Source organism: Monodon monoceros, unplaced genomic scaffold (genome assembly GCF_005190385.1).
Source record: "Monodon monoceros isolate NGI ecotype Baffin Bay Population unplaced genomic scaffold, NGI_Narwhal_1 Super_Scaffold_6, whole genome shotgun sequence".
NCBI classification, from domain to species: domain Eukaryota; kingdom Metazoa; phylum Chordata; class Mammalia; order Artiodactyla; family Monodontidae; genus Monodon; species Monodon monoceros.
In genome coordinates this window covers 76,046,624-76,070,314 of record NW_021703783.1, presented here as the reverse complement: position 1 = coordinate 76,070,314, position 23,691 = coordinate 76,046,624, and the positions used below count along the sequence as shown (strand labels likewise).

At 44.1% G+C, this 23,691-nt stretch overlaps 1 protein-coding gene across 2 annotated transcripts in view; it reads right to left on the bottom strand.

Annotated features, from left to right (window-relative positions):
- Positions 1-20,204, bottom strand: part of ELK3 (ETS transcription factor ELK3) — a 68,127-nt gene extending 47,923 nt beyond the window's left edge. The window contains exon 1 of one of the 2 annotated variants that reach the window (XM_029205166.1): positions 19,909-20,204. The gene's annotated coding sequence lies outside the window, so the exon portion shown is untranslated. The remainder of the gene's footprint in view (positions 1-19,908) is intronic. The other variant, XM_029205167.1, reaches the window with a different exon arrangement.
- Between the last annotated feature and the right edge of the window lie 3,487 nt (positions 20,205-23,691).

Below are 23,691 nucleotides of genomic sequence, written 5' to 3'. Positions count from 1 at the left end.
CTTTGGCTAAAATTACAGAACGACAAAAGTTATCAGTATGAATAGTGATCTTCTATATAACTGCCTTTATATGCATTTTCATTGAATATGTAGCTTTTATTTATTTATTTATTTTTGCAGTACGCGGGCCTCTCACTGTTGTGGCCTCTCCCGTTGCGGAGCACAGGCTCCAGACACGCAAGCTCAGCGGCCATGGCTCATGGGCCCAGCCGCTCCACGGCATGTGGGATCTTCCCGGACCAGGGCACGAACCCATGTCCCCCCAATCGGCAGGCTGCGCCACCAGGGAAGCCCCGAATATGTAGCTTTTTGTAATTATTTCCCCAATTATGTTTATTCTTATTTATTGAAATATAATCTTATGTCTGCCTAATCTATAATAAAAACTAGGGGCTTGTATTTTGGTATCTTTGTTTTTAATTTTATTTTCCTAGTAATTTATTTTTATGGTATCCAAAATTATCAGTCCACAATGTACTGGAAATTAAAAACACCGGTCCTTCTCCACAGATGGTTTGAAAAGCACTGCTCTTGAATGTTGACTCCACGAGTCCCAAACTTTGTTTTGCTTGCTGACGCAGCCCTAACTCTTAGATCACTGCCGGGTCATAGTAGGTGCTCAAGAAACATCTGTCAAATAAATGAATGAATAAAACTGAGGTTAGTATAGGCCACAGCCCATGCCCTTAGCCACTCTGTTATACCGCCTCCTACCAAGGGTATAGAGGTCACATCAGGATCAGGATTAGGGTCAGACTAGCTGGAGAAGGCTTTCTAGAAGAGTCAGCTTGAGCACAGCCTTAAACAAAAGATGAGGAAAATTTGAAAAGGGTGAGAGGATTTGATCAAACCCTCTCTTTCAAAAGCTGAAAGCTAGAGTTACGGAACTGCTGCTCTCCAGAGAGCAAGCCCAGAATTTCTCCCCTTTCCTTGCTAACATTTAGCTTCTGTTGGGTCCTAAAAACCAGGTTCTGGTACAGATTTACAATTCACGGAGTTGTGTCCTCAGGAGTGAGTCTTGGGTAGGAGAGCATTTGAGGTTCTGCAGGCCAGAAGGCAAGAGAAGAATATTCTCCCACCTTAAAAAAGAAAAGGGTGAGAGGACAGAGGCAGATGTTCCCCACAGTGGGCAGGGCAGGGGTGGGGGGCAGCAATGGCAAAGGCAAAAGCAAGGCTCAGTGTAGCGGCCTGGATGAAACGGCTCTGCGATCTACCCAGAGACAACCTCCAGCTTGTGCCTGAAAAACAAAGGCCACCCTAGATGCACAGAGAACAAACTCGTAGCTACCAGAAGGGAGGGGGAAGCGGGGAAGGACAAGATACGGGTACAAACTACTGTGCATAAAATAAATAAGCGTGGGGCAGACACAAGATGGCAAAGTAGAAGGACGTGAGCACACCCCCTCTCACGAAAACACCAAAATCACAACTAACTGCTGAACAACCATCGACAGAATAAATAAGCTACAAGGAACAGCACAGGGAATATAGCCAATGTTTTATAATAACTATAAATGGAGTTTATAATATAATAGCCAATGTTTTATAATAACTATAAATGGAGTTTATAATATAATAGCCAATGTTTTATAATAACTATAAATGGGGTTTAATCTATAAAATTTGGAATCACTCTGTTGTACACTGGAAACTAATATTGTAAATCAACTCTGCCTCAATTAAAACAACAACGACGACTAAGTCCAGAGGTTACTGTGCTCCTTCAAAATCCACCAAGCCTCCAGCAGCGGCCAGGCTGCCAGGAGAGTTAGCCCTGCCCCATGACCGCCAGCATCATCACCTTGTCACCCTGCAGCCAGGAGGGCTCCCAGTGAAGCTGATGGTAGATCCTAATGCTCCAGGGACCACCACCTTGCACAAGTCTACGGGCTCCAGGGTTTTTGTATTTATAACTTGGTGGGGGCCTGTACAAAGAGGATTTCCCCAAATTGTTTAAGCTTCGGCCCCACCCCGTGACACCTAGACCTGCCCCGGCCCCTTCTCGGGCCGCCTCCTCCCTCATAGAAGTTGCTTTCCTCTCCTTGGAGGCAGGCATTCTATCTGCCACAAGGTGGCACCAGACATCATAACGTGAGACGGGACTGCACAGAGCATGTACGCAAAGCGTGAGGTTTTTGCTTCCATTCTTAGAAGCTGAAAAGCCCACTTATTTGCTCTTCTTTATATCCGTGGCAACCTAACACTTCTCTTTGCATGTTTCTGGTTTCATTTTTTAAGTTACACTGAGGTGGGCCCTGAGGGGGGTCAGATTATCTTTATAAATCCTACATATTGTGGGAACTAGAGAAACTAGCCAACTTAAAAACACCAATTAGTCAGAAACGAGAGAGCCCAAGGAAAGGAGAAAAACTCCTGTGTAAGAAAGAAACAAAGTAGGTGCTCCAAGTTCATGTCTTTTTACTTGTTAAAAACTGCACGGTTACAGAAGTGAATATGGATTTGAACACTTAGTACTGAAAATTCTCTGAAGTCCAATTCCTCTGTCCAGAGCAACATCTATTGAGAGTTTCTGTATTGTTATGTTATCAGCGTCCAAGAGAAACGTCAGGAACCATCGCACTCCCGATGCAGGGGGCCCAGGTTCGATCCCTGGTCAGGGAACTAGATGCCCCATGCCTCAACGAAGATGCCGCGTGCCACAACTAAGACCTGAAGCAGCCAAATAAAGATTTTTTAAAAAACAAACAAAAACAAACACCTGTACTTAAGGCAAGGAATTGGAAAACAACAATTTGTACTATTTGTGGTCTGCAATAACTCAGCACAGAATAATTTTAGGGTACCAGGTCAATAAGGATTAATATTTGGTAACTAAGCAGCACAAACTGAAGTCTTTTTTGTTATTTTTGAGAAGGTGAAACTAAGATTATTAACATTTTCAGAAGACATCTTAATTACTGTCAAACACTGCATGTAAAAAAAAATGCTAATCGGTGAGGCCAAGTTCATGTCCCTCAAAGCTCTCTTATCTATTAAAAAATGTTTATATTCTCATTCATTCTGTGAATATTTACAGATTGTCCATGCTTTGAAGAGCAGAGTGAACAGGAAAAGAGGGAAAGCAGCCATCGCTCAGCCTACTTTTTTACCCTTTAGAGTTCACAATGTTTTTCAAATCCGGTTTTTCAAATAACTCCTCTATCTGAGGACAGAGAAAGATTTTTCCGGAGAAATCACTGATAGCCACTGTAATAACAACATCTGCCCTTTACTGTGTGATCCACCCCTCCTTCCTTCTGAAACTCTGTTGTCTGTGGGTAAATGAGAAGCAGTTCAACTGGTTTGCTGGAGACTTTTACATGGGTGAATTTCCTTTGGAAAAGTAACTGGATGGCTACATTAACGCCAGCTGGGAAAGTGCGTTCCAGCCATTCTACTTCCTCCCACATCTGTATATGCAGGCCATTCCCCCCCACCCCATGATTGCACATCCAGCCCTATCTTATCCCACATTTTCAGGCTAGGCCCACATGCAGATGGGAAAGGGCCTCTTCTCATTCTTGGCTGCCTCACATGGATACCCCTTGGGTCCCTAATTTGGCAATATCCCAAAACTTCCTAATGTTCCTGGTACTGAGTTTGCTCTTCCTGGGCCAGAAGAGGTGGTGATCGGTCCACGGGGTTAAAAAAAATAATAAATGCTTGTCCCAGAAGCACCCACCTATTTCTCTGCACCTGAAAGAAACAAGTCGATTTGAAAGAGATAGTGTATGGGAGCAGCTGGGCACAGTGCCCTGTACATTGTGAGCCTTCAACAAGGCTTAGATGCTGCCTGCATCTGCGCCTTCTATGAAGCTTTCAACAAGGCTCCCACAGATGGAGCTATTTCTTGTTAGCCATCATTCCATCAGCGTCACCCAGCAATTCCAACACAGCACCTGGCAAACCACAGGCATTCAATAAAAAAGTGTGCCATGAATCTCAAGCTCTTGGGATCTCGATTTCTTTACCTTTAACATAGGGACTGTAACATCTGACTTCAGAGACTCTTCTATCACATGCTAAAGAGCCCAGACACAGTAGAATTTTATTCTTCTCTTTTTTTCCTTGGGAGAAAGATGGACTTGTCCACTTCTCCATCATCTCCCCACATGGCTCACAATCAGGTAGCCACACAAATAGTGTACGATCTGTAGTCCTCCACATATGTACACATCTCCATTTAATCTCTTCCTTGAAAGCATCAGACATAATTTTATTAAGCAGTTAAAGGAACACAAGCCTGCTAGATCAAAGCGGCCAACTGGTCACCCAGCTTTCCCAAAGTGGGGCTGTAGTTCATTACAGCCAGTCAGTTACTCGCATCCACCTCCCCTGTATGTCAACATGCCCGGGAAACAGACTCAGAAGCCCTGGGCACTGCAGGGAAAATCTTTCCAGGTAACCAATGGTATTAAAAAAGCAGACGTCTTGAAAGATGATTAGGACTGTAAAAAATCAGAGGTTCCTACAGCCTGAGACAGACCCCAGGTGCCCCCATGGAGTCTCACAGAGAAGTACAAGCTCTGCTGACAATGCTTTTTCTTTAAACAGATGGGCTGCTCCTTCCCAGACATTTTTGGACTAAACCCGAACCTTCACTTTCTTTGCAATTGTTTTTGTTGTCTGTGTTGTTTGTGAGGATCTTAATTCTGGCTTGAAGCACGTCCCCTTTCAGCTCTCATACTGGGTAACATTTGGCTTCCTCTTCTTCTGCAGGTTGTAGGCAGGAAACTGGAAAATGGGCCACAGGAAACCTGGCCTCCTACATCTGTCCCACTTTGTAATTGCAGCTCTGGTTTCATTTTGCCTTGTGTGTCAGCTCTGTTTTAACCCTCAACACGACGGCCAAACTCTGCTTTCTGTAAGAACACTGCTACTCTTATTGCCCAAGGAAACTCACTGAGACTTTTTTTTCTTCCCCAGAGTAATTAACCATATGAATTCAACGTGGAAAAAATACTGAACGAATTCTCCTAACAGTAGTCATTTGGATCAAAAGAGTATGGAGGGCTTCCCTGGTGGCGCAGTGCTTGAGAGTCCGCCTGCCGATGCAGGGGACACGGGTTCATGCCCCGGTCTGGGAAGATCCCACATGCTGCGGAGTGGCTGCGCCCGTGAGCCATGGCCGCTGAGCCTGCGCGTCCGGAGCCTGTGCTCCGCAACGGGAGAGGCCACAGCAGTGAGAGGCCCGCGTACCAAAAAAAAAAAAAAAAAAAAAAACAGAGTATGGAGCTAGAAAACGGATACATTCAAAGAGATAAAACTACTAATAAGTCCCCAGTGAAAATTCAAGACTACTTCATAATACTGCACACAGCAGAAGTTATATCAGTATGATTATTAGTGGTCCAAGGCTGCCTGACAAATTTTGACTTTTGAGGCTTTGATAAATAACATATGAAAATAAAATATAATCATTCTTCATTATAATCTCTCTCATTATGATGCTATTTCAAATTATGTTTCTTAACCATATCACCAACTATTAGGTTCAACCGTATGAAATTTTTTTTATGGGTCAAAAACAGTCAAAGACCAGCAGTCTCATACAGTCAACCTAAAGCATATAATTACACCCAGAGAACACACACACACACACTCATCCCCAGGGCAGTATCTTCTTCCTGTGTTTGGTCCATGGACCCTTTCTGAGACTCTAACATTCTCTAGTAGAGAAAAAAAGATATATTTAAATCCTAAAGGTAATTTATAAATCTCAAAGAGTCCCATTCTAAAGGAAATGTTAGCTATATCGTCCCCCACCAGCCAATACTGAGTGTCCATGGAATTCTCAAGAATAGGGCTCCTACAAAAAAAAATCCATTACTTATTTAAATAGGAGCTTTTCTTTTTTAACGCTAACATTTGATGAGCATTTACTATGTACCACGCATTGTGCTGAGCACTTGATACACGTTATCTGAATTTGATACTGCATGACTTAACAAGGTAGAATAAGACGCTCCGGCCACAGGAGTATTTTGGGAAAACAGAGACTTGTATACAGGGCACGTGGCTCCAAAGTCCAGCTTCTTAATCACCACACGTAGTTTCCCCAGCAGAGGCTTCATTTCTTATATGCACATCTCACTGCTACTAAGAGAAAAGTCCCATTTTAACACAGAGGGCGATACAACATTCCTATGAGAAATCAAATCAGGAAGTTTTCTTGTTCATTTCTGGCTTGCCTCATCTGTGACTCCAGTTGTTCCAACTGGTTCTGTTTTTAAGAAAATTTGAACCCATCCCACCATTACTTTTTTTAAAAACCCGGTTCCCCTTTAAAAAGATCTGCTATTGGTTTAAATACATAGCTGTGTCATCCAATGCTAAATAATCGAGGTTGCCTCTTGATGAAGACAGGAGGTGAGAAGCTGTGCCTTCTGTAACCTAGCTCCTTCTCAACAGGAAAGACTCATCCTCTTGTTCGGTGTGTGCACACTGTATGGTGGAACAAGAGGAAGAAAGTGGAAAATGAAAGGTAGGTGATGTTGCCGGGCCCAGAGTGGGGCCCCAAACCTGCGTGCATTTCACGTAACAATGACACGTACCACGAGAAACACTGCACTGCGAACGGGGACAGGATGGGGATCCCACTGAAACGACAAGACTGATGGGACTTGGTGAGCACCCAGCAGGGGCTAAAAATTTTTCCTTTGAAAACAAACACCTCTGGGGAAGCCCTCTTTCAGGTTCTAAGAAAGCCATATTTGGGATTTCATGGCATCCCATGACACACACATAAAATTTAAAAAGGTGTTTTGCATTCAGTAAAACTTACTTAAGATCTTGCTAACTGTTCTTGAATTTGAGCTTCAATTTAATGAGCTCCCTAATTTCCAGTGGGTATTTCCCCAAACACACTAACCTCTGATTCTTATATTTCATAGGCCTTTGAATGGAAAATCTTTTACCTAAATTTTTGTACTGTTAATGTTAATAAAATTCGATCCTGTGTGCAAGGGGAACATATAAATTCTCATCGTAGCCATGACCTTAAAGAGTTGCATGGGGCTTCCCTGGTGGCGCAGTGGTTGAGAGTCCGCCTGCCGATGCAGGGGACGGGGGTTCGTGCCCCGGTCCGGGAAGATCCCACATGCCGCGGAACGGCTGGGCCCGTGAGCCATGGCCGCTGAGCCTGCGCATCCGGAGCCCGCAACGGGAGAGGCCACAACAGTGAGAGGCCCGCTTACCGCGGAAAAAAAAAGAAAAAAAAAAAAAAAAAAGAGTTGCATGACCTCAGGCAGGGATGTTAACTTCTGTTTCAACTTCTTAAGCAAGGCCAACCCTATCCCCCCTCCATACATGAAGGTCAGCAAACTAAAAGACTTTTTACAATTAAGAGGATTTCAAAAGTAAAAATCTAAGATATCCTTTTGATCAATACATCGTGTAAGTGATCTTCAAAATAAAAATGGAATAATGCCTCCAGCTTCAAATAAAGCCTTCACAGAGAGATGTTTTAAATCTGTGGTTGCCTTCACATCAGAAAATGTTTATTTGCTCACTTTGTTTAGTTTTACAAAAATCGAAAAGAAAGGAAATCTTCCATGCCACTTCTACTAGAATGAAACCATAACCTTTCAGATAAACTTGAAACCTTTTCTGTGCTAAATAATAAGCTGGAGAAGGCCACAAGTATATACCCAGTGCGGTAAGAACACTTCTGCATGACACAAAATGATGGTAGTTTTTCCACATCCAGAAACTGAAGCATTTCCTGCCAGAGCATCCTCCAAACTCTTCTATTGTGTTGAAACTGTAAAATCTTTCTAAATCAGGACTTCCTCCTATTATGCTTTGGAGGCGTCTTTCTGGGAAGGGTAGATCCAAGGCAAAAGGTAGGAATTCCTGCAGCACCACCCAGTGGAAACATTAGAAAAAAAAAAAAAAGCAAGATAAAACACGTTTAATAAAAGAAAATTCATGTCCTAAGCTCTGCTAATTAAAAATCTGGACAGTGCGCGTTTTCCTACAATGGCAGCCAGCAATAGGTTTTGCTTAACAATAGTGCCCTTTTTCCTCGGTGCCGTTCCTTAAATGCCAACCACACAAATGATCGTCAACATCACATCTGCCTTGTCTCGCTCACATGTGTGCACACACACTGGGCCAGGGAGGAAGGAGTTCCGGGTGGGGTCAGGTGTGGCCCGAGACACCATCCCTTCCTCTCAGAAGGATGCCCCAGGGACCGTGGGGACCGGGAAATCTGCACAGCTGTGCTCAGCGTCCCAGTCCAGCTGCAGCGTCGGGCATTTCCTGGCAGAAAGGTAAGATCTGCGCATCTTTCCCTTTCCCTGGTCTGAATACACCTGGTCTGAGCCACCTCCAACATCTGCAGGCACTTTTACCTACCTCCCTCAGTCCCCCCCAGAGGGAAAGTCTCAGAGCCTTTCCTCCCCCTGTGGCCCTTATCTCTGGTCCCCCCGCAGCTCTCTCCACGGTGACCATCGCTTCTGCTCCCCTGTCCGACCAAAGCCTCCCACAGGTCGTTTCAGTCTCTGTCTACTTCACTTATGCCCTCATCAGAACACGTCTCTTCACCAGCGGCTGCCTCTCACACACGCATGACACATCAGGCTACTGACCTTGGGAACGGGATCGGAGCAATAGGAACCCCGACCACCTCCCTCCCGCTTTCCTTCCCAGAGAGCCCTGGCAGCAGCCAGGAGAGGGAGAGAGCCGTCGTCGTCTTCCCGGAGAAACTGAGAACTCTCTCGTCTTCTCTACAGAGTTTAAGATAATAAAGTATCATTTCTTCAATCACGTCTGGATGCTTAAGTCACTAAAGAAAATGGTCCCTAACACTGGTTAGGCACTCCTGGGAAAGTTATCTTCCCCTCTTCCTGGAATAAGTCCACCGAAACCATTTTACATGTCTTTTAAAAATAGAAAATGATACTAGTTAGTGGATCTTGATATTGTTTAGAAATATATGACCTGTGTTAAAATGTTACAATATAGCATATTTGAACTGGTAGTTTGCAAATGGCTAATAGTATTATAAACCCTTTTTTCCCCCTTTTCTGAAGTGTAACAGTTCACAAAATGTGCTGGTTTCTGGAAATGTCAAGATTTGGAAAATATTGACATTAGCTAGTCTTCGGGCCCCACTATATATAGTACTGTTGCAAAAATGTTACGAGTTACTGGTATTTGTGTGACACCTTCTTTAGGGATTTTGGAGAAGCACTAAGGCTGCCTTCCAGGGGTGGTTACCTAAGCAAAGAACTGCACTCTTCCAGATCCTGTGGTCACTTTAGCATCACCGTTTTTCTTCAGCGCTCTTCTCGGCAAAACTCTTGCATGGTTTAGAAAATGCAAATTCTAGGCCTCAACATTTATACATAAATCTGGTATGATAATATATTCACGTTGGAAGGGATCTATAAAAAACAGTGACTCTGCAGCCTTCAAAATATCATCACCTGCTCATGTGGTGGACATCTGTGGGGGATTTTAGCTGCATCCGAAGTCATGAAGGTAGACCCTCCCTTTTGTAGCTTTACTGTTTCCATATACATATTTCTCTCCCACATTTTTGTACAGGCATCAAGTTTAGCTACATATAACAAGTACAGTGCCAAAATGCAGTTTCTTCTAAATTTAAATAACTGCTAATAAAGTTCTTTTTAACATGAAGCAAAACTACAATGGGGTTAAAACAGCAAGCAAAAGGCATCTTGTTTTTCACAGAACGTCCATTTAAAATCTAGCCTGCCTTGTAGACAAACTACAGTAAGTGGAACACATTTAAAATATCTTGCTGTTTCTGTTGAGTACAATTATTTGTAAAAAAAAAAAAAAAAAAAAAACTTTTGCAAAAATAGACAGTGAGTGATTTCAAAACTAAATAATCTCCTCCAATACATTACACTTAAAACTTGTTGATTAACCCCCAAACTGCAATGAATACGTGAACAAAATAACATTGAAACTGTCATCAAGTGGAAGACCGAGAGTCCATCCTTTTGTGTCAGGTTGATGTTGTGCACACACATTTCCTTCAAGAAGTCAACAAAAGCATCCCACAGAAAAGAATGGCTGTTGGTGGCATCAGCATCCAGCATCAGGTATGTACCTAAAGCCCCCTCACAGCCCGTAATTGCCATTCGGGAATCTGCCCTCCACTGAGTCGGCTTTAGCCCTTTTTTTAAATGTCACATACAACTTGTTCCTCTGCTTACTCTTCCAGTAATTGTCCCACGTGAAAATATTAACTGTACAAATGCCAGCTTCCGCTTTAGATGATCTTTCCCCTTTGCTCCAGAAAATCACCCTTTCTGTATTTTAATCATCCGGTACATGTACGATCTTCTACATCAAGGTCTTAAAGTTTCTACTTTCCTAAAGACAAATTGGTAGGTCTTAATATTTAGGTTCAAAAACAAAACAAAACAAAACAAAAACAAAGGATGTGGCAAAGCCTAGAGGAAGATGCCGTTCTTGTGGTTCAGCTCTGATTTAAATCAAAGCAGGGCAATGCTCTTGAGAGTGAGACACAGAGCTTTTGAGAGCCCAAGTACTCTTGGGTCATTTTGTTTGATTCAAGACATCTTTTAACATCATATACTTTGGTGATCAAAGTAATTCACTTTAAGAAGTTGTTGGGGACTTCCCTGGTGGTCCAGTGGTTAAGACTCCACGCTCCCAGTGTAGCGGGGCATGGGTTCAATCCCTGGTCGGGGAACTAAGATCCCACATGCTGCACGGTGTGGTCAAAAAATAAATAAATAAAATAAACAGTAAAACAGGAGAAGAGATTTTTTTTAAAAGTACATTGAAAAATTGTTAACTCTCTTCAGAAGTACTCAATGTCATAAACGCAGAATTGAGAATTAGGGCTAAAGAGCCTAAAGAAGTGAACAAAGCAAAGTTAGGAATGCTGAGCGGCTGGCTGAGCGATGCTTCTGGTTTTGCTTCGACTATCAGAGGTGAAGTGGGCCCACCAACAGGCATTCTTCCCTCCTCTATAGGCTCAGCACGGATGTGACAGCATCTCTTTCTCTGCCTGGGGTTTAATCAGTTCCAACCCTGTCTCAGAATGTCACTTGGAGAATGTGGAGATGTTTGTTCTAAAATGTTTTTAAAAAGAAAAAAACAAAACAAAAAAAAAACCCCAGCCATGCTCTACTACCCAACACCCTCTGGTCTAAATGGTCAGTAACTGGAGCTTGAAAAACAGGCAGGAACATTAGCGAAAATAACTTCCCCACAACACTCATGAATTCTAGATTCCAGAGGATTTCAAAACGCAAGACCATACAAGAAGATGAAGGAGCCGCCTCCACATACAGTCTTCAAATAATACTAAACGTTTTGGTCCCTTCCTATATGTTCTGTATGGGGCTTGCTGAAATGATGAGGCATCTGAGCTTTCTCCTCTCCTGAAAACTATAACAAAAATCCAAGTTCTGTCTTGAGTTCTCACAATGAAATAATGATTCTTTGGGATGGAGAGCTTTAGCAAACATTCCTTTATGCTCTAATCCTCTGTACAGAAGTGGGGCTTGAATCCTACATGAGAGGGCTGACTCTACAGAGAAGGAACAAAAACTGAGATCACATACTGTCCCATTCTCTTAGACTCATGCATTCCTCTTGTAGCTACATCTATGGAGGCACACCCAAATACACAGACACACACACTCCACATCTGCCAATGCTTATCTCCAACAACCAATGGCTTGTATTTTAGCCTCTAAATGCAAACCTTCCGAACTCCAGTAAGGGGATGGGGGGAAGTTACATTTCCAGTTCACTGAGTATTAACCAGAGATGTATTCTTCTTAACTACTAGTGCTAGGAAATTGTTCTCACATCTACAGCCCCTTCCCCTTGCCTAATAGAGCTAACAGAGCATTCTGATCATTCTGGGCCCCAGGATCACCATTCTGAAAATGATGAGAACTTACAGGTGGAGACAACGCAGGAATCCCTGCAGTTAATTCCTACGGACAGACCCTACAGTTACCCAGGAGCACATCCTGGAATAAATTCTGGGGCTTATACTGTTGTGGTGGTGGTGGTTGTCTTAATCTCTCTTCTGACAATTAAGTGCAGGGAGAAAAAAAATCTGCTTAATTACACATTATGGTTAATCAAGGTTTGACTATCAACAAACCACTCCTTGGCAAAACCCAGCTGAAATTAACAGCAGATCTAGCCCTGGACCAAAAACAATTTAGGTATTTCATCATTCATCCTTTCATCATCACACAGGCAGTGTCATTATTTTAAAACTCGATCAGAAATGTCATTTATTAATTATAAAAGGTTATGGACAAAAGCTACACACACAGGTTTTAGTATAAGTGAGGAAGCAGTTTCAACAGTGAATATTATTATGGAACTCAGTCCAAGGGATCTATGAAAATGTGGTCAACTGAAGTCTTGATAAAGGACTATGATCCTTGCTGTAGAACGATTAATTTTAACATGGAAAGAACTGTACATTGAGGTTCTTTCAGGCTGGACTATCCTATAAATTACCTAACTGCTAACCAACCATTCTGAGTATAACGCTGATATCAACAATAGGGCTACAGTTTGTCCTCTCAGATGTTAACACACCTGATCTCTGTACATTCACTTTTCCTACAAATCTGGACAAAAATTCTGGAAAATGATATATCCTCTATACAGGATCTTCTTGGCTGTCTCTTTGGTTTAACCAAGAAATATGCTTCTTATTAATTCAAATAATTGACTGTCTAGGAAAGAGTTGGATTTAGGCATAGCAATAAAGTGCTTTATCAATTCACTGGCAAAATGCAAGGAGAGGAGCTATGGTGACAAAGTTTTCCCCCTTCAGATTGCTTTTAACTCAACGAATGCCAGGTATTGTACAAAGGGCTGGGATAAACACAAGGATGAGAATAGCAGATGAAGTCCAGAGGGAGCTTACAGACTGATGGGCAAGACAGATGGGAAACACATCTTGATACATACACGCACAGATATCCCTCAGTTTCCGAATCTAATGAATTCCAGGGTTTGGACAGTGACTCCAGATAGCAAAGGGTAGCCTGCTATCAAATCTACTTGGTTCCTGAGTTCTGGATAAGGAATATTAATGAATAATGAGAAACACCAGCCCTATCTCCAGATATATATATCTGAAACTGGCACCTGTGCTTGGATAGTAAGAATCTGCAGAGGGAGAATTCAGGTAACATGGAAACCTGTAAATAAAGCCTGTGGCAAGGACTCCGAAGGCCAGGGATGGATGACTGGGGAGATCTAACCTGGAGGACCAGCAAAGGCTTCCCCAGGGAAGAGATGGTTGAGCTGAGACCTGACAGATGACTACACACTGGCTCGAAAGTGGAGTGAGAGAAATCGATGGGAGTGGAGGACCTGGAGGCAATTCCCAGAAGCGAGAACAGCACTTAGAAGGGCCCAGTGGCCAGGGGGCACATTACACATTTGAGGAATTGAGGAAAGGCCAGCGTAGTTGGCCTAAATCACAGCATGCTGCTTACATTAAAGACTTTTGGTCTCTATCCCAGCTGAAGCCACTGGGAGATTGTAAGCAGAGGAGCGAAAAGGTCAGATCTGTGTTGGAAGGACTGCTCTAGCTTGTGGGTGGAGAAGGGACCAGAGGGAGGGGGTGAGGGGAAATGTGGACCCCTCAGATCCAGCGGTGGAAGATGGACAGCATTTTCAAAGACTATCAGGAGGAAAGAGTAGGGACCTGACCTGGTGATCGAAATCTTGGGGCCTGCTCAGCAGCCAACCTGGAGACAGTCACTGTCTCTGCCCAGTCACTGCCCTAGAACGAGGCAGTCGTCTTTAGAAATGAGTGGTGCCTGTCACAAACCTCAAAAAGAGGAGGAAAGGAAGCACTGCAGCTAATACTGACCTTCCCTCAGGTGTTCCTTATTCAATAAGGGGCCGACATGGGATTGAAGGGGAAACTTAAGGGGAATCCCTTTTTCCATCCCAAAACAGTTTTTAAAAATTGCTGTATATATCTCAAAGTCAGCTTTTGGGGGATGACAGCAAACATTCACTCTACACTTTCACAACTCCTAGAAGAATCCAAGTTCTTCATTCTAAAACAGAGCATAGACAAATAGGACTTTGGGATGCAAGGGATCGTCCCTACCTCTCTACTCCAGCCACTTTGCCCTCCAGCCAGGGAAACTGAGGTCCAGGGACATTAAGTGATATCCTCTAAACACAATTGGTTTTAAGGGAATCTACGTTTTCCCCACAGCATACATATTACTTTTGGTTAGTGTAAGTGATATTAAATAGTGTAGAAAGGATTTTTCCTCTTATTGGATGATAAGGAAATCCACACTTTCTGATGATTTATTTTTAACCAAGTAGATTAAATAAAAATACTGCAGTATCTTATCCAGGTGCTCTGGGGTATAATAACATGGTAGAGTCATGAAATTGCCATAATACAATTAAAAATAGCCAGGGAATGTTTTGGGGTGATGGAAGTATTCTCTACTTAGAGGTAGGGGGTGGGGATTACATAGGTGTATACAATAACATTTAAGATCTGTGCAGTTTCATGTACATAAGTTATACAACAGTGAAAGAAAGTAAAAGACACCAAGAGTCTCAGATTCATTCTATTGTTTGGAGTAAATGACCCCTAACCTCACCAAACAGTGTAAGAGAAGGTATCAGATACATGTGTTTTATACCTACTCCATCACTCCCATATTTATACCTGGAACATTAGGAATTGTTCTTAGATATGGTAGCTTTAAAAACACTTAGGATACTGTGTGCTTTAAAACTTCTTTTTAAAGCATGTATGTGAGTAAATTCATTTTAGTCCAATTCAGATCAGAATATATTAGTATAACCATCATCTTAATTTCTTTAAAAATATGCAAATAACTCTCACAGCCAATTATAAAATAACCCCATTTAATTCCTAATTTAATAATTACTTTCCAGCAACTGTAAATTAAAACACATAAAATGGTCAATGAGTAATTCCTAGTGGCAAATCAACCAAGTTACAACTTACTGAAATGATCAATTCAAAGTTTATTTTTAAACTGCTGACATATATGTAAGTTTCCAGTAATGGATGAAAGGTCATTTTCATTTCAGTTGTGGGTAGGGATAATGGGGAGTCAAATTTCTACTTAAAAGACTGAAGGCCCTTAGGATTTGTTAACAGTGCACCCCAGACATAGAAAACAAACTTATGGTTACCAAAGGGGAAAGGGGGGTGGGAAGGGATAAATTAGAAGGTTGGGATTAACATATTACATGCTACTATATATAAATAGATAACCAACAAGGACCTACTGTATAGCACAGGGAACTACAGTCAACATTTTGTAATAACCTATAAGGGAAAAGAATCTGAAAAAGAATTTATATAGGTATATATACGTGTAACTGAATCACTGATCTGTATACCTAAAATTAGCATGATATTGTAAATCAACTATACCTTAATAAAAAATAAAACAAAAACAGTGTGCGCGCACGCACACGCACACTCTGATAATTCAATTTACTGGGGCTGTACTGTAAGTGGCAAAACTGGAGTTTTCATGTTCTCACTGCCACGGTTTCAAACAAAAAGCTACATGATCTCAGTTCAAACTGGCCATGGGCAATAATACTCTTGAATTGAAAATCTACTTAAAAGTTTGGAAACTTTACTGATATAAAGTGAAACAGTAATAATTAAGAGTCACCAAGTGTGCAAGAGGCACCTTCCTCCCGCCTTTATAGTTAGAGAAGTTCAAGGTGTATTTTTGGTCTAACCTAGTTTCTCTGTTTTCATCACCCTGGACTTCCTTTTACTACATCTTGATATTCTACTGCAAATCATGACTCATCCTTAAATCATAGAGAAACTCATCAAAATCCCAAACTGCACAGCACATATGAATTCAGTCTTTCAAGAGGGCAGCATTCTTAGAACATTACTTGGAGCCACAGAGACAAAAACACTGAACAAGTTCATGTAGAAATTATGTCAATCCACTGTTGAGTCAACACATTTATTAGATCAATAACTACGAGCTCTATGTGTGGTAATTTTGGTCTTAGTACCAGTTACTAAACTGTGTTACATGATACGTTAACTGAAAATAAGCTACAAAACAGAAAGTATAGTGTGACTCCAATTAAAAATTTTATGTGTGCATGTGCAGCTGTGTGTATATGTATTTTAAAAGACCAGAAAAATATACACCAAAATGTTAACAGAGGGATTATGGGAGATGTTTTTTTTTTCTTTGTGGTTTTCTGCATCTTCCTAAGATAATTCATATTAATATTTTTTATAACAGAAAAAAACAACTAACCTTTAGAAAATATTGCTATACTAATGTAATCTCAAATATGTCATCAATCTACAAAGGCAAAGGGGAATTACGGATAAATAATAAAACATAAAATACTCTTGCCTTAAACATACAGAAAAATTTGCCATGAGTGGAGTCCTTCATATAAGTGACCAGGACCGCTCATCTATATGTGCAGGTACTGGCCCTTAGGGGCAGAAGCCAGCTGCCTACAGCCACGTCACAGCCAGGATAAAAGAAATGGGTTCTCTGCCCAAAGTTTAATGAGGAACCCCAGGTCTAGGAAACATGAAAATGGCTGAATCATTCCCTGGGACTGGAAGGGAGTAAAGCCGTTAATTAGTAAGCAGTAATTCACCATCAGCGAAAAAAGACTTTACTCCAGGAAGTCACATCCTTAGATAATATTTTTAAAGTGTTTTGGGTTTGTTTTGTCTTAGGTAATGTTTTGCAACCATATTGGTTTTTTGAATCCTATAGATACATAATTGGATAGCACAGGGCGCACAAAATCCGATACGTGACAGCTAAGAAAGGAATATTTTAATTTATACGCACTTCCTGGAAGCCCTTTAAAACTGATTTCAGGAAAAGTTCTAAAAAGTTATTACAAATATAAATTTCAATATATGATCTCAGGGTTACTGTTATTGTACATTACCAGGTTTGAATTAGTAAATTTTTTTTAAATAAGAAAAAGAGGAGGGCTTTAATAAATGTTTAGCAAACTTCAAAATTCAAATGGGGCTGTTCTCCCCAATGTGGGCTATTGCCATTCTGGTCTAAAAAGCATTAGTACCAAGTGAGTGAGGTTCAGAGATGGTCTCATTCAGCTCACAAAGGTACACCATCACACTGTCATTATTTACATGTCATTCCACACATATTACTGACCGAAATGGGAGAAAATTCATGCACACTGTGTTATTCACATGGCAGAAAAGTGCCAGTGATGACTTTTAAATGTTCTGTTCCTTGAATATGCATATCAAAGTTGCCATCACCATTAATGTAAACAAGAGTTTCTCAATCTGGGTACTCCTGACATTTTGGGCTAGAAAATTCAGCCCAGTAGAACCCCCTCTGATTATAACAACCAAAATGTCCCCAGATACTGCCAAAAGTCCCTTGGGGAGCAAAATTACTCCCAGTTGAGAACTATTGATATAAATGAACATCACTCATTCCAAATAATAACTTATCGGAATGAAGAACACTAATTATCCCCTTTTTATTTTGAACGAAATGTAGTCTTGAAAGGAGAATACTTAACAACCTTCATCCTTAAGGAATAGTCATGCAAAGTGATGTTGGCTTTGGAAAGCTTTTTTCCTTATCTATTTAATGTAAGTTCTGTTATCCTACTCACAGCTTTCAATGCAACAATTTATTGAGCATCTACTCTGCACCAGATGCGGTGTTAGGGACATCCTGTACTCACGTCCACTGACTCACACCCTGCTCAGGCTGTTTGGGTTGTTTTTAGGACATGCTTTGCCACCAGAAAAGAAACACGGACACCTTAAAAAACACTCAAGAGAGCAGAGTGTCCTTGTCAATAAAGGAGCCCCACAGTTCCAATCAGTTTCCTTAAAATTCTTTACCCTTTTTAGTAATTCTACACATTTCCAACATTTAAAGGTTTAAAAAAAAAGGCCAGAAGGCCTTTGCTATATTTGGCATAGAATGACCATCAGGGGTCTTTGCAGGCAGGATCATTACTGGAAACTCCAAAAACAATTAGGGACAGTCTTCTTAACTGTCTGACCCACGTGCCCTCCTAACACAATTTGTAATTTTATAATCCCCATAAATTGAAACTCATAACTGACCTTTCCCAAATAAGTGTGTGTCACAGAGAGAAGAAAAGGGAGAGAGATCGGAGGGTATTTTTTTGGCAGTAGGGCTCAGAAATCAATTTGAGCTCATTAATAGATGCCCGGAACATGCTTGGTTTCTCGTCACCTCCGCCCTCCCCCGCCAGGAGTGAAGCACAGACGCAAGAGGATGGGTGTGTTTGAGGTGCGTGAGCAATAGAAAACACACACACACACACACACACCTGGGAGAGAAAAACCTGTAAGTTCGAAATCCAAAATGGCCAAAATGACTTGAAAGTTTTCAAGATGCTGCCCTGAAAAGGTTCGTTGGGCGGCTGCCCCTCTAAGTAAATAAAGCCATAACTTGTCTCCCTCTCCAGCGCAGGGTTCCCCCGGCTGACAGTGGCTGCACAAAACCCCTCCTGTGCCGAGCAGCGGAAACTCCTAATGAGATTAGTTGGTGTGTGTGCAGACATTACTTAGCAATGACTACAGGGGCTCTCTCTTCCTGCAGCAGCCAGTGGAAAATTCAGGGAACTTTCTCCCCCGCAGCAGCAGAATCCCTTTAACCCTCTTCCCCAGCCAACTCCAAAAACAACTTAGCCTCCCCCAGCGTCCCCCCTCCTGGCCGGAGTGCTGGGGGGAGTTAAAGACCCGCCAGGGACTTCCAAAAGCGGGAGGGTGGGAGGGGGCCGGCGGGGAAGGGGCGGGTGACCCCTCGAACACTACAAAGGAAACTGTAAAAGGCACAAATACATAAACCTGAGAAGGAGCAAACCACAGTTTCTTTGTGAGCTCCTCTAGTGAGTCATTTTCAAGATGCTGTCTGCTGCCAGTTTCAAAGCGGAAGCGCATGGCAATTAGTCTTGCCGTTTCCAGACAAGCCAGAAACTCTCCCGACACTCGTTTTTTTTTTTTTTTTTTCCTTCTAAAAAGCCCCTTTTGCAGTTTCTGAAATAACATTTCTTTCTCCCACCTCCATCCGCCGCCTAACTGCAGCTTGTCCTCAGGACAATTCGGTTCAGAAAACGTAACAAAACCGAGACCTCTAATTTTTTTTTTTTTAAGCCCTCCAAAATTGTAATTCCTCCCCCCAAAAGTTACGGAAGCATTACAGGCCAACATTCAGATGCAAGCTGAAGAGCCTCATCCCAAAGTGCTGAGGGCTCCAAGACCACCTCCTGCCCGGTCCTCCTCCAAAACCATGTCCAGTAATGACTCCACCGGCTTTTAAAGGTCCGGCAGGGCGTGCGCCTGGGGCGGGGACCCGGGCGGGGGTCACCTGCCGAGCGAGAGGGGACGCGGCCCCCAGCCCCGCGGCTCGGCTCCCCACGCCCTCCGCTTCCCTCTCCACCCCTGTCCTCTCCCTGAATTCGACCGTCGGTGCCCACTGCCACCCCGAGGAGAGCCACAGCCCCGGCTAGGTCAGCGGTGGTCCAGCCTCCAGGCACGCAGCCCGCTCCAGTCACCGTTCCTCCCAGAGGGACCCCAAGTCTCACCGCCGCCCGCTCCCCCGCGCGCCCCCTCCTCCCGGCTCACAGCGCAGCCCAGGGCGGGGTGTGCCATCGCCGAGTGGCCGCAGCCCCCGGGCCGGCGCGCGGACCCGGCGCAGGAGCATCCCAGCTGCGCCCACTCCCCGCGGCCGCCCCCAGCCCCGGGCCTGCAGCCTCCGACGCGGTGCCCACCCGCCCCACCCCCACCAAGCCAGAGAGAAGAAAGAAAGAAAAAACCAAGCCCCACGAAACTTTGCAACTGTCCGAGCAACAGGCACGGACCCTACTACATACCCAGATGCGGGGGAGTTTTCAAGATCCTTCTTCGGGGGGAATTTCTAGGAGGAACCGGGCGAAAGTCCCCGACTTTCCATGCTGACAGGCGTCTGCAGACGGTCTGTTGCTCTTGTAATGAGATCCTGATTTTTTCCCCTTTTTTTTCTTTCTCTCGCTCCTCTTTTTTTTTTTTTTTTTTTCCTCTGGTGTGTGTGAGAGCAGGAAGTTGGAGCAGTCAGGCCGAGCCGGCTCACTTCCTTTACTGCATTATTCCCCAGGCGGTGTGCAGTCTGTGTAAACAGGCTTTTCCGCCCCGCGCCGCGCGCCCCGGCCGCGGCTGTGCGCCGGGGCTGGCCGCCGAGGCCCGCGCATACTCCGCCGCCTGGGGCCCCGCACCGTGCCCCCACCCGCCGCGCTCCACGCTTCCTGTTCGGCCACCCCCGGGGAGGAGCCTCCGGACCCCGGGCGACTCCGCGTGGCCGCAGCCCCTCCCCACGGGGGGGCGGGCAGCTCGGCCAGAAACGCAGAGAAGCGGCCCCCGGCGCGCCGAGGGCCTGAGCTTGGGTTGTGGCGAGACGGGGGATCCCTCTTCTTCCCCCGGGGGTCCCTGTGCTGGGGACCGCGCTGGGCCCAGCAGTAGGGTCTTGCCCTGCTCGGTCGGTCTGGGCGGGGAGGCCCGAAGTGGGGAGGCCGCTGGACTCGCTGTTTTCTGTCAGCTGGGATGGAAGAGTTGTAGGGCCAGGGGGCATCGGGAGTGGGGCCCGGGTGCTCTGGGCCAAGGGCTGCTTTGCTTGTGGGTGGGGGTGTGATTGCTTAGGCTGAGAAGATGTAGCATGTGCAGAAAAGGAGGCACGGGTTTTGTCAGGGGATGGACACAGTTCCTGTCTGGGATTTAAAAAAAAAAAAAAAAAAGCCAGTGCTCAGAGTAGGGGGCCCACTTTGGGGAAAAGGATGAGAAGCCGTAAACTGGAAGCCAGGATTCTCCAGGAAGAGCCCTTTCTGGCCGTTCGCTATGGCCCCGCCACAGGCCCAACCTTTCCTGACTGCTAAGGGACTCCGGAGCGAAATGAGCAGCGGCCACAGAGCCGAGTGACTGAGGCTTCCGAGGGAGGCTCCGTGGTCTCAAAACTGGACTCCACAACACACTATCGCTCAAGGACCGCCCACCCCGAAGGGCTCAGGCCAGGCTCTGACGGGAGAGCTTGTCCACTGCCCTGAGGCTTAGAGGAGGGAGGAGGGTGCCGGTGGAAGAGTCCCTCAGCCCAGCCCTGTGCGCCAGCCCCAACTGCTCCCCTTTTGGACCCCTCCATTCCCATACCTCCGCCCCTTAGCAGCGCAGACCGGCGGCTCCCAAACTTGAGCGTGCGCCAGCATCACGTGGGGGGCTTGTTAAAACACAGGTTTTAACCTCACCGCCAGCGTTCCTAATTCAATACGTCGGGGGTGGTTCTTAGCCCTGGCTAAAGTTAGAATCACCTGGGGAGTGTTTTGAAAACTATTGATCTCTATACACAACCCAAACCAATTAAGTCAGCTTCCCCGGGAGCCGGGAGGCGTGAGTGCTTTCCAAAGGATGGCATTCTAAGAGCTCCTCCACTTTTGTTTCTTATTTCTGCAACCTTTCTGATTATTTGTTTACGAATCTCTCACTAATTACTAACTGTCGGCCTCTAAGGGCAGGGTTGTATTTTACTCTAGTTAGTACCAGGTCAGGGCACCTGACTCATAGGACAGTCCAGTTGGCAGCATTTGCTTTGAGGCTGGCATGGATAGTTCAGTGAGAAGTGGGACAAGGCCCACCAGACCTCTGAGAAGGGTGGGAAAACATGAGGTGTGGGGGGCCGGGGGAAAGGTAGGGGAGTAGAGAAGAAGGAGAAGATACGGGAGAGAGGGCTGTTTATCAACCCCTGATTTTCCACAGCTAATTTCACACTTCAGGGATTATTGTTTTAATCCCTAGTGGGCTTCTCCTGTCACTCAGCAGAGCTCACTCTGTGTCCCTGTATGATCCAGCTGTGGACTGGGAGAATGTAAACTTATTTTATTTTCCTTCTCAGGGAGAAAATATCTCACACATACAATTAAGAACGCTGTGTTGCTTTATCTAAAAAGTGTATACCAAAGCCAAGCATATCTTAAACCAGTGACTTTCATGATTTTTATTGTACATCTTCACAACAAATCTTTGTTGAATCCTAATATGTGAGAGAAAAGGTGTACATGTTTTCATCAGGCTTTAATTGTTCTGAAGAAATGGCTTTGTCTAAGGCACCCCTGAAACACTCATGGGCAGCCTTGGCGTTTCCCAGACCAAATGAAGACCTCCTTAAGTTTTCCTGGTGTTTTAGGTTGTCCATACCACTATGCCAAGCTCTTTGTTAGAATGAATAACTCAGAGCTGACACTGCTCTTCCCCAAGGCACGGGGAACAAATTTTACTTGTAGGTGTCTGCAGCTTCTGTACCTTGCATAAGACAGCTTCTGCTGTCTTTGCTCAGGCTGCTATAATAAATGCCTTAGACTGGGTGGCTTAAACAACAGACATTTATTTCTCACAGTCTGGAGGCTGGGAAGTCTAAGATAAAGGTGCCAGCAGATTTGGTTCTTGGTGAGGGCCCTCTTCCTGGCTTGTAAAGGGCCACCTCTTGCTGTGTCCCCACATGGTCTTTCCTCCATACACACATGTGGAAGGAGAAAGAGAGAGGAAGAAAACTTTTTGGTGTCTCTTTCCATAAAGGGCACTAATCCCATCATGGGAGCTCCACCCTCAGCACCTCAACTAAACCTAATTATCTTCCAAAGGCCCAGCTTCTTAATACCATCATATTGGGGGTTAGGGTTTTAACATGAATTTAGTGGAGACGTTAACATTCAGTTCATAATATCTGCTATTGGTTTTTTGTGGTTTCCTTCTCACTATCAAAAAGTAGCCAAGAGATGTGGCATTTAGTATTGTGTGATCCACACTATTTTTATGCTTCTGTTATAAAACAGATAGGAGTTAGGATTATATGGGTTATGAGTAAAATTTCTTCAGGAATCCTTTATAGCAGGTGACAGGATCATTCATTTCTGCTAGCCAAGAGAGAATGAGGCTCTCTCAGCTTTGATAAGAACAGCAGACATCTTACCAGAGATTGGAGTTAGTCAGTGTGATGTGTTGGAGGGTGCTTGGGGCAGGATGGAGGAGGATCAGCTCAAATAAACCCTACAGATGAAGAGTGGAGGTGGGGGCTGAGTCTCCTGAAGAAAATCAAAACCCTGGTTCCAAAAGAAGGGGTGTATTGGTCAGCTTTTGCTAGTATAATACTGTGTAACAAACAACCCCAACACTCACTGGCTTGCTTAAACAACAAATGGGTCTTGGTTGGCTGGGTTCATGTTTGCTTCACGTTTTTCTCATTCTGGGACCCAAGCTGAAGGAACGGGCTCAATATGGGACACGTGGATTTCTGGAAGGGCAGGAGCTCCAGAGAAGTGAGTGGAGACACATGGAGCCTCTCAAAACCTCTGCTTGGGACTAGCACACCCCCATGTCAACTCACAACCCAGTGGGGAAAGCAAGTCATATGGCCAAGACTAAAGTCAATGGGACAGGGAGAAGAAAAAGGAGGGAAAAAGGGAGAATTCTGAACAAATAATATAATCTACCACAAGAGAAAATGGATGTTGGGTATACAAAAACAACAAATCTCTTTGTTCCCTCATAATTTAACATTCCATAATGTATAACAGAATGGGATGCTGTGGATGGTTTAAAAAAATACAGATGGATGAGGAAGTATAATTAGATAGGACAGG